Source organism: Pteropus vampyrus, unplaced genomic scaffold (genome assembly GCF_000151845.1).
Source record: "Pteropus vampyrus isolate Shadow unplaced genomic scaffold, Pvam_2.0 Scaffold276, whole genome shotgun sequence".
Lineage (NCBI taxonomy): Eukaryota > Metazoa > Chordata > Mammalia > Chiroptera > Pteropodidae > Pteropus > Pteropus vampyrus.
In genome coordinates this window covers 2663012-2673664 of record NW_011889057.1, presented here as the reverse complement: position 1 = coordinate 2673664, position 10653 = coordinate 2663012, and the positions used below count along the sequence as shown (strand labels likewise).

At 48.6% G+C, this 10653-nt stretch overlaps 1 long non-coding RNA gene across 1 annotated transcript; it reads left to right on the top strand.

The window, feature by feature from the left end:
• The first annotated feature begins 31 nt into the window (after window positions 1–31).
• On the top strand, window positions 32–9896 carry LOC111729715. Its single transcript, XR_002776357.1, has 3 exons — window positions 32–61; window positions 7595–7662; window positions 9093–9896. It is a non-coding gene; the product is annotated as an uncharacterized LOC111729715 (long non-coding RNA).
• Window positions 9897–10653: the final 757 nt, after the last annotated feature.

The following is a 10653-nucleotide window of genomic DNA, read 5'->3' as shown; positions in this document are numbered from 1 at the left end:
TCCCATTTGCTGGGCTTCCGTGGCTCCATCCCGGGGAGGCCGGGCAAGGCTGGCAGAAGAGGTCAGTGTCCTGGGCCCATGATGCCACCCTTTCTCTCTGGCACTGTCCCCCTTCCTGCCATCTGAGGGTACTGTTTGAGTTCTCTGGTCAGGCTGTGGTTGAATGAGGCCAGTCTCTGGTACCTCCCCAGAGTAGGCAATGGGAGCTGTATCCCCTTGCTCCAAGGGGTGGAGTGATAGGGCAGGGGTATGCCAGAGCAGATGCCACAGTCTTTGCCCTTTGCTTAGCTTTCGTCTGCAGAGCAAAGTAGTCTCTGCTTCCCTTTGCCTACCCTAGATGGTCCTTTGGTCCCAGGAGCAAACTGGTTTAACTAGTGGGGATTGCGAGGGGTGCTGAGGCCTGGGCTCAAAGACCTCCTCCCTTTCACCCTGCCTTGAATAAGCTCCAGGAGTTAGGGCAGCTGGCTCCCCGGCTGCCAAAGTTATCCCCATCTTTAGGCTTGGATCTGGAGGGGGAGAGACTGGGGAGGAGGGCAAGAGGAACTGTGCTGGGAGTGGGAGGAGCCTTGGGCTGGGTGTGAGGGAGAAAGCCCTAGCCCAGGGTGTGTGTCTGCCTTAACCAGCGCTTGCCTGCCTGGTAGATGCGCCACGAATGTGGTTGACTCTGGGTGTGTGTGCGCGCACGCGCGCGTGCGCATGCTCACCCAGAATCAGTTAGTGTCTGAGAGAGACATTCTCTGACTTTATCATGACCACCACAGACTGTCAGCCCTAGAATGGGAACCCAGGGTATCAGTCTCTATTCTACTGAGGACAGAGCGAGAGAAAAGAAGGGGTCTGAAGTCCAAGTTCTGTGCATGGACCTTAAGCAGTCCCACAGGGATTAGGAGTGGGAGTGAGAAAGTGGAGAAGGGCAGCAGTAGCAGAGGCTGGGCTAGGCTGGAAAGAGGCACCCAAAGGACCTTCTCGGCAATCCCCGGGGGTGGCCAGCAATGGAGACATGGACTTCTGATCACATCACATTTTCCGTACTGGAATCACTCTGCTCTGTCCTCGCTGCCACCCTGAAGGCCAAGTGTCCTCCCTTCTGAAAAAGGCCACTTTTGGTAGCCAGAGTCAGATGAAGGAGAGGGGGAAAGAAGGGGCATACTACGGCTATCTCTGGAGAACAGAAGACGTCAATGGGGGGCAGACAAGGCCCTCCCTTTCACTCCAGGGGTGGGAAGAGCTGGGAATAGGTACTCCAGGGTCCCGTCCCCAGGTGGCCTGGCTGCTGTTGACTTTGCTTGGTTACCCTGGGAGCAGCTCTCAGCAGTGTGGGAGGGGCAGGTGTTAGGGAGTTGGACCCAGGCTTCCAGGCTGGGGTGGGATGGCACCCTGCCTGTGTGGCAGGGATCTTGCCAGGAGGCTGCAGAGTTAACCCCTCCTGCCCTGGGGGTGGCAGCTGGAGGATGGGCCCAGCTGCGGTTTGTGAATGTGGCCCTGATTCCCCGCTTCCCCACGCCCCGCCCTGCACATCTGTACTTGGTTTACAGTGAATGAGTCTCCTGTCCTCATGAACCAGGCGAGGATGCCACTCCCTCCCAGGCCCCTAGCTGGGCATCTTAACACAAAACCAGGAACCACCACCTCCCAACTCCTGTGACACTCTCTCTGCTTGGTCTCTCCCTGCTAGGTTTCTCTTCTTTCAATTCTTCCCTTTCTCCTTCTTAGAGAGGTTCAAGGGCTGGTCTCCAGGCCAAGAGCTCTGAGACTATGCAATTAGGGTAGCAAATGGGGACAGGGAAGCTAAAATGGGGGACAAAACACTTAGAATCACCTAGAAAGAGAGAGCAGGTCTGGAATTCCATTTCTTTGCCCTCCTCTTTGTCCTGGTTAGTCTGTCTGCCCCTGTCCTTGTCGCTAGTAAATGTTCGTCTATCCATCCACCTTGGTAACTGTGGCTCTGCCCTTCTGGAAACCTCCTCGGTCCCCAGCCAGGGACAGCAGCCAGGAGGCGATGCCCAGGAAGACCCGCCCTTCAGGATTGCCAGGCCTCCTCAGGACCCAGTGACTGGGGTCTGTCTAGTGGCTGTAGCAGTTTGGAAGTCAAAACAAAGTGCTGAGACAGGACTAAGAAACAAGGAAGAGAGGCATTTGGAAGGTTTCAGATTCTTCTCTCCATCTTGCAATGGAGCCAGTCTTCTATCCAGGGATTTCAGGAGGAGGCTTCTGAAGAGGGCCTCCCACTCTGGAAACTGGTGAAGAGAGTTCCCCTCATTTCTCTTTCTCTTGGGTCATCTTTATTTCTAGGCTTTGCTCTGTTTGTGGTGGCTCTACTTGGTCACCCTGGCAACTTCGAGAAATAGTGTCTTGGGGGCCCTAGGAATAGGCTTCCTTTGCTCCCCTCATCACAAAGGCTAGAATGAGAGATCGTGAGAGGGAAAGGATCCATATACCTGTCCCACCTGCCTTGACTTTGCTATATTGCCCCATCCCAAATTTTCACTCGCCCTCTCCCCATCAGCATCAGGACACTGAATAGATAGTTTTCCCCTGCCCAGTCTGGTACTGGGAAGGATGTCTTATGCCATACTCAGAGGTGGCTGGCAGATGTCTGCGGGAGGTTGAGGGAGCTCCGTTTCAACCCCCAAGGACATCATTAAGGCACGGAAGTGCCATCGGGGCTTGGAGACCAGGGCACCCAGGAGGGTGTGATGAAAACATGTTTTGTACAACACGTGTCTTCTCCTTTTCCTTCCTCCCTTCCTCTCTCATCTCCTCCCCTGCTCTGTGCCAAGGCTGGTGCCTGCCCTGTCCTAGGTCCTTGCTCAATTCCACCCTTTGTACCAGGCCTATTCTGTGCTTGCCAGTTTGTTGGCTCTCCTGGTGAATAAGTGTGTGTGTGGAAGGTCCTTACCAGTCTCAGTGCTGCCCACATCCCCACATAGAATAAGGTCCTGATTTTGAAACACAGGATTTCAGAACTAACCTAAACAACTCTAGGAATTTCTTCTCTAAACATGTACTTTTCATGAATTCAACAAATCTTTATTAAGCATCCACTGTATGCCAAGCACTGTGCTAGGCCCGGGAAATACCCAGATATGGTTCCTGCCCTTGCAGGCCTGTAGGCCGGGGAAGCAGTCAGATGTTAACCAAATAATTTACAAAATTGCAAGTGATAACCAGTGTGGAGAGGCATAAGGTACTATGAGAATGGATAGTAGCCATTTTTACCCCAGCCAAGGAGATCAAGAAAGGCTTCTGGGAAAGAGTGAGTGGAAGAGTGGAGAGCAGGGAGGGCAGCAGAAGAGTATGTGCAAAGGCCCTTGAATTGGGGTGCTGGCTCCCAGCCACCCTCCTCCCCCAGAAAGAAGAGAGACCTTCCATTCCTGCTCCCCACCTAGCTTTGGATATGCCACAAAGGAGGGATGGTAAGTACCTCCTAATGGCCAAAGCAGGACCCTGGGACACCTGGTAAACCTGCCCTGGAATGATTCTATCCATTTCTTCATCTCCTCCAGAAAGAGAAACAGAGGCACAAAGAGAAGATGAATCTATAGGTTTAGGCCTGAGATTATAAATGGAAAGCAAGGCCCCATGTTTTTGGCAAAGCCCTCTGAGTGAGGGATGCTTGCATTTGCCCAGCTGGAGTCTCACTAGAGGCTCCTCTGAGCTGTTCTACCAGACACCCCGCCCCCTCTCAGATCCAGCCCTGACCTGTCCTGCTCCTGGAATGAGGAGCAAGGAGCATGTCTGCCTCCACGGTTGCCTAGAGTGTGCGTAAGGTGAGTGCTCCAGGTGTCTGCCAGTCACCGTGTGGGTGGGTGTAGCAGTCTGTTTTGTACAGAACCTCCATTCAGGAGTTAGGGCATTATCTCTCCTCTGTACACTGGGGGGCTTCCAGTTCCTCCTTTCTAGATCCCAAGGTTCTAAAGTTCTTCCTTTCTGAAGAAAAGGAACTGAGGGCCCTTTGGAGAAAGAAGCAGGCTTCTTTGTGGCTGTGTCTCCTCCAGAGTTGGCAAAAAGTTCATAGGACCAATGGGGTTAAGTTCCAGCCCTGCTCTGACCCACTTTCCTCCCTGTGCCCACATCCCCTAGGGCCAGGGTATTGGGTGGGGCCACCCTGGCACCCTAGCACCCACACCTGGGACTTCCCCGGATGGAAACTCCCAGACCCTGGTGTCTTATCTCCCTTGCCAGCTCCCACCAACTGCCTGGGATCTGTTCAGCTTCAATCAGATCTCACTGTCTGCCAGCTCTTGACCAGACTACATCCCAGCCTTAGCCTCAAGAAGTCCTGAGGATCTGGGCCCGTCTTTGATGTCTGGTTGCCCCTTCTAGCAGACTCCTTTGAAGAAAAGGTGTGGGGCTGGGGGAAGAGGGTTGGGAAGCTATTCTTTGTTGAGTACCTAAATGTTCCAGGCATTTGCTAGGCACATACATTTGTATATTACTCATTTATCTAATCCACACAGCAGTACAGAGAGGTAGCAGTTATCATCCCCATTTCATAGAATAGGGAGCCGAGAACCAGAGAGATTAAGTGACTTGACCAATATCACACAGCTAGGAAATGGGAACCCAGGTCTTGGTGATCCCGAGCTCTCTTCACCACTGCAGGCTTCTTCCTCTTCTGCAGTTATCTGCCTCTCCATGGGATGAGAGACTTGGGGGAATTCAATTCAGTCTAACTCGGCAAACAGTTTTTGGGGATCTGCTATATGTCAGACAATGATAGGTATCAGAAATACAAGGAAGATTGATGTCCTCGAGGTCTGATGTAAGATGTATGAACTAGGAATATTTAACTTCAACATAATAATCTGGATGAGGCAGCATGGAGCAGTAAAAGAAGTGGTACTTTTATTTTCTTTTCCTGAAAGAGCATATAAATATATTATGAACAGTGTACAGAATAAATTGGAATAAAATAAATACCTATTCAACTGCTACTCAGGTCAAGAATGAGAGTATTGCCTACACCTCAGAAACTTTCATGTGTTTCTTCCATAATTCCTTCCCTCCCCTAAGAAGTAACCACCATCCTGACCTTTGTGATCATTATTTCCTCGTTTTTCTTTATAGTTTTAACACCTATGTATGTATTAAACAATTGCTTAACTTTGCTTGTTTCAAGGCTTATATAAATGGAATGATACTGTATTATTCTTTTGTGTCTTACTTATTTTGTTTGTGAGATATATCCAAGTTGTTGCATATAATTGTCTTTTTCATTGTTGCATAATATTCAGTTACATGAATATACCACAGTTTATTTTTTTTTTACTCTACTATTGGTGGATGTTTGAGTTGTTTTCAGTTCAGGCTATCTAATTCTGCTAAGAACATTCTTGTACATGTTTCCAAGTACACACATGTAAGAAATTCTCGAGGCTACCAAACTAAGAATCAGTGTATGTTCAGGCAATCGCAATTTTATCAGGTAATGCCAAACTGTTTTCCAAAATTGTTTTACCAGTTACACAAGAAGCAGAACATTCTAACCAGGGGCAGGAGTAGGACCAAGAAGACCCTAAACTTTCTCGCCTAAAACACCTCAGTGGTTTTCCCTTTTTCTTGGAATAAGATTCAAGTCCCTGCTGTGTCTCCCAAGGCCTCTGCCTTGCTCTCTACCTCTATCATTATGACTCCGCTTTACTCTTTGCCCTTGCTGTCCCTCCTCTGGAATGTTCTTCCAGTAGATATCTCCATGACTCCTCCCTCACTTTCTTCAGGTCTTTGCTAAAATGTCACTTCTCAGTGGCACTTTCCCTGATAACCCAATTTTAGATTGCAACCTCCATCTCTCATTATCCCCTTCTCAGCTTTATTTTTCTCCATAGCCCAGCCTCCTGGATTCCATTCGGCCTCAGGCGGCTTTCCCCTGGTCTGTCAGGGCTTGACAGATTGTGTCTCTCTCAAAATCCTTAAGGGCTGTCATACCTGACTGTTTGGGGGCCGTCTAGCTGCTCCTCTGATGGATCCATCTCTCTGAGTCACTTTATCACATCACCATTTTTTTCATTGCCATTTGCATGCTCTGAAATAAGCTAATATATTTGTTTGTTTACCCTTTTTGGTTTTGGTCCCCACTCCTCACTCACTACCTCTCACTTTTCATCGGAGCTCCATAAGAGAGGAAACCTAGCTGTCTTTTCCAAGCTGGTTGTCAGTCTCCCAGAGACTGCCGGGCATCCCCACACCCACGCCTGGGACTTGCCCTGTCTAAAAACACCCAGGCATCCTCCCTCAGCTGCCAGCTCCCACCATATCCTTTGCTCAATCTCAGAGCACTTCTGTTGCTGCTGCTTGTCCTCCTCCTCTTCTTCCTCCTCCTCCTCTTCCTCCTCCTCCCCTTCCGCCTCCTCCTCCTCCTCCTGCTCCTCCTTATTCTTCCCTAAGTCCCCTACAGAGACTGTTTGGGAGCCTGAAGCAGCCATTCTGGCCATCAGGGCTGGAGAGTGATGGGCGGGGGTCCTTACTTAGGTAGTTATCAGGTTCCTGGAGCTCAAGAAATACTTTTTGATTGAATAAAGGGGAAAACTTCAGAGACTATAGGACCTTGCCAGGTGGGAAAAAGAGAAAAGGCACTCTAAGCAGAAGGAACAGTGTGAACAAAGGACTGAAGGCATGAAAGCGCACGTCTTATTTGAAGTACATGTCCTCGTCTGGTGCAGTTGGACGATTTTCAGTGGAGAGGAGGGTGGTTGAAGAGCATTGCCGGGCAGGCCTGAAATGCGAGGACTGTGATGGGAAGGTCTGATCTGCCTGAAGGATCAGCAAGGCTCAGCAGTGTCTTAGGTTTAATCCTGCCTCCACCCCTGCCCCCACAGCCTGCCCCTCCTACTGCACCCCTGCCCTCCCCTTCACCCAACCCCCAGCTTGCCTGCTCCTGCAGCCTAATGGACTTCTCTCTAGGCCTACGTCTGGGGCCTCGGAACAAGAAGGCAACCCACCAACAGCCTCCTGCACCCTCTGGGCACGGCCCACCAGCTGCCTCTCCTTGTCTGTCCTGTCCCCTTTCTGCCTGTGCCTGCACCTGCCCTGGCTGTCTCCCTCCCACCTGCTCCTGTACTGCCTATCCCTCTCACGCAGCTACCTGCCCCTCCTGTCCCAACCTCCCTGGACCACCCTGCTCCTGCTCCTGCCCTCCCTGCCCTGCCTGTCCTCCTTCAACTTGTCCACACAGCTCCTGTGTCCCATGCTCTGGTCCACACTCGACCTGCTGCCACCCCTCACCTTGCCCCATTTACCCTTGCTCCAAGGGCCAAGCTGCCTGTCCGAGCTCCTGCTTAGGCTACAGTGACGGCTGTGGCCAAGGGCCTGCCTGGGGAACTCCAGGCTCCATTGGCCACTGCCGCTGCTGCTTCAGGGGACAGCGCACCTCCCAGAGGCACTGTCTGATAGTCTAGATGGGCTATTGCCCACCCCTAACCCCCAAGCAGGAGGCAGAAGCTCTGGGTGGAGTGAGAGGGGTCACCTGGACCCCTCACTCAGGCAGATAAAGGCAACAGGCTGCTCAGAGCCCCTGGCCTTCCCCTCAATCCTTGAGGTGAGAGCGAGTATCTGCTTTGAAGTTAGTTTCTGTGTATGTTCTTGCTGGTTCCAGAACCTCCTCTTCTGCAACTTCTGGAATGGAAACTGTTCTTCTCAGAGCCTCCTCCATGGCCCCTGAAGGTGAGCAAGTTGACCATTTTCTCCCTCTAGTGAGCCTCCCTTGGAGACCCTTCTTTGCTCAATTCCTCTGCAATTTACAAGGATAAGATAGATTCTTCCTCTAGAGGTGGTAGGGGAATCCTTTGAAAAGGAGCCATTTCTTACCCCTTGGACCTCTGCCCATATCCCCAACTGACCCAAGAGTCTCTTGACCTCTTACCTCTCATCTTAAGTCAAGTGAAGATGGTCAGTGGTTCTTGGACCAGAAGAGGAGGCTGAACAGAGGGTTTCTGGCTCCTCCCTCCCCTTGGATATTATGGCATCTTACATGGTCCTTTGCTTCTAGAAACCTGGCGTTCTCTGTGTGGCTGTCTTGTCTTTCAAATCTCTGAGTGCTCGCCCAGCCTCATGACCTCAATCTTCCAGGATTAATTCCATCCGTGACATCTATGCTCATCTGGCATGGGGGTGAGGGAAACTGGGAACCCTTGACTCAGGTTCCCAATGATCCCATTCACACAGGGCTGCCCAGCACTAGATCCTAAGCTGAGAGCCTCTGGGCCCCCTTCCACATTTCTCAAGTTCTCTGACACTAGTCTTTTTCAATCTTCTCTTTCTCATCCTCCTTCTATAGGATCCTTTGTTCTTTCCTTTTTAATCTCTATCCTTCGATTTATCTTTCCTTCTATTCTTCTATTCTTTCTATGTCACTCTGCTTTATTCCTGTTTCCTTCTTACTCTCATCACTGGGGCATTCTGCTTTCACCTGTGTCTTGACATCTGGTTTTTTCCACTTTCTATCTTTCTAATTTTCTCTATTTCCCCTTATAATTTAAAATCTACTTAACATATATGTCTTTTTCTTTCCCCTTTCCCTGTCTCAATTTGTGTCTTTATGTCTATTTTCTTTTTCTTTGTCTTTCAGTTCTCATATTTCTATTCTTTTCTGTCCTATTCTGCTTCTGGGTGCATTTCATTCATGATCTCTCATTTTGTTTCCCTTTCTGTGTTTATCTCTCTTCCTGTCTCTGTGCCTAGCTGTTTGTTCACTTCCTACCTCTCTTTCTGCCTACCCATATCTCTCTCTCTCTCTCTCTCTCTCTCTCTCTCTCTCTCTCTCTCTCTCTCTCTCTCTCTGTTCTGCAGCTACCTGCACACTAGGCCTGTCACATGCCCATCTTGTTGCTATCCAAGCGCCAGGACATCAAGCCTTCCAGTATCTGTCTGTCCCCCCAACACTCCATGCCCTGGAGTAAGTGGGGGCTGGACACAGCTTCAAAATAATCCCTCCTTTCCCCACCCACTATCCAGGCCATCCATCCTTACTCAGCTCTAAGCCCAAAACTTTTGAAAAATGATGCTTCTCTCAATTTCTTATTCTTAAAATTGGCAGTTAAAAAGAAAAAGAATTAAGCATTTATGCTGCCTATCCTATGTAAACTATATTTCAGGGTAGCCAAATAGCTGTAAGTGGTGGAGAAACTTGTTATTTATAGAAGAATTCCAGCGAAGGTGGAAAGAATATGGAATCTGAAAAATCACAATTTTGCAACCCTTAACGAAATAATTGATCAAAACAAATATCTACAATGAATGAAACCAAGGATGATGGTTGATGGAGAACTTTACAATGGAGGAATCAAGCTGTCATCACCTGACACCCTGATGAATCTTAGCATCACTAAAAGGGGCACAGCCACACACCATGTACTTCCTGTTGTGCTGCAGTCTGAAGGACTCAGCTCCACCTATGAAGGAGTCTTGCCAAACAAAAACATTGAGCACGATTCTAATCAAAAGTCTAGACCTAACCTCCATTTAATAGGAAATACTTGGGATGGAAGAGCAGATTAAATGACGTAACAAGGAAGTAAGAAGACACATCCAGAATGTGGGATATTCTAAAGGAAATCTGACCCAATTTCTTCAACTACAGTCCATGGCAGCGGGGAAAAGATGAGAAGGCACATGAAAAGACAACTACCACATGGAACATAAGGATCTTGATTTGGTTCTTGATTTGGACAACCCAATTGTAAAAAGACATTTTCAAACAATTAGGGACAGTTAATTATGGACTGAGTGTTTACGATGCCAAGGAATCAGTGTTGATTTTGTTAGATGTAAAAATGACTGTGGGGTTAAGTAAGAAAAGGTCCTTATTTTCTAAAAATGCATACTAAAGTGAAGAGACATATTTAATTTTAAATATTTTGGCAAATAAAAAAAAAGACAGAAAGGAGTAGAAGGAACAAAGTGACAAAATCAATATTGTTGAATTAAGTATATAGAGGTCCATAGAACTATGTTCTCTACCTTTGTGTATGTGTAAAAATTTTCATAATAAAAGTTTTAAATGTTGCTCCTTTGCATGGTTCCTAGTAACTCCCAGAGCATCTTCCCCACCTGCCCTGAAAGCCAAGACTTCCCCTGTGTGACTCCCACATACACTCCCCAGACCTTCCTGCCCTCTACTAGAAGTGTGTCTTAGAGATGAATTGCACTCATGGGCTGCCCTTTGTCCTTTACAGTCATCTGCTGGCACATTCTCCATATCTAGGATCTTTCCCAGCTGTGCCTCACAGCTCTGAGGGGCCAGGGGAACTTTGAAGAGTAAATGTATTATGAATAGGTCCTAAAATAAACAAAAATAATCCAAAACAATGTAATCTTGCTTTAAGTCTCTGTCAGGTGTTTTTGAACAGAATGCAACTCAATAATAGGAGAAAACTGGTCTCAGTCCTGGAAGAAGGCAAGGAATGTAAGGTCATCCTGTCCCACTCCCTGCCTTCATTCAGGTTAACCTCCACTCCCAAAGAAAAGACCACCAAGAATTGAGAGACTGGGTGTCATGAGTTCAATGGGCTTCAGTCCAGGGCTGGGATAGAGGACATTTGGGTCACTCATGCCCTCACTCCCTGAATGACCTTGGAGAAATCATAAGTTCTGAGTCTTAGTGTTTCTAGATGAGTGCATGGGAACCACTACCCCTTCCTACTCTCTAGAAGTTTG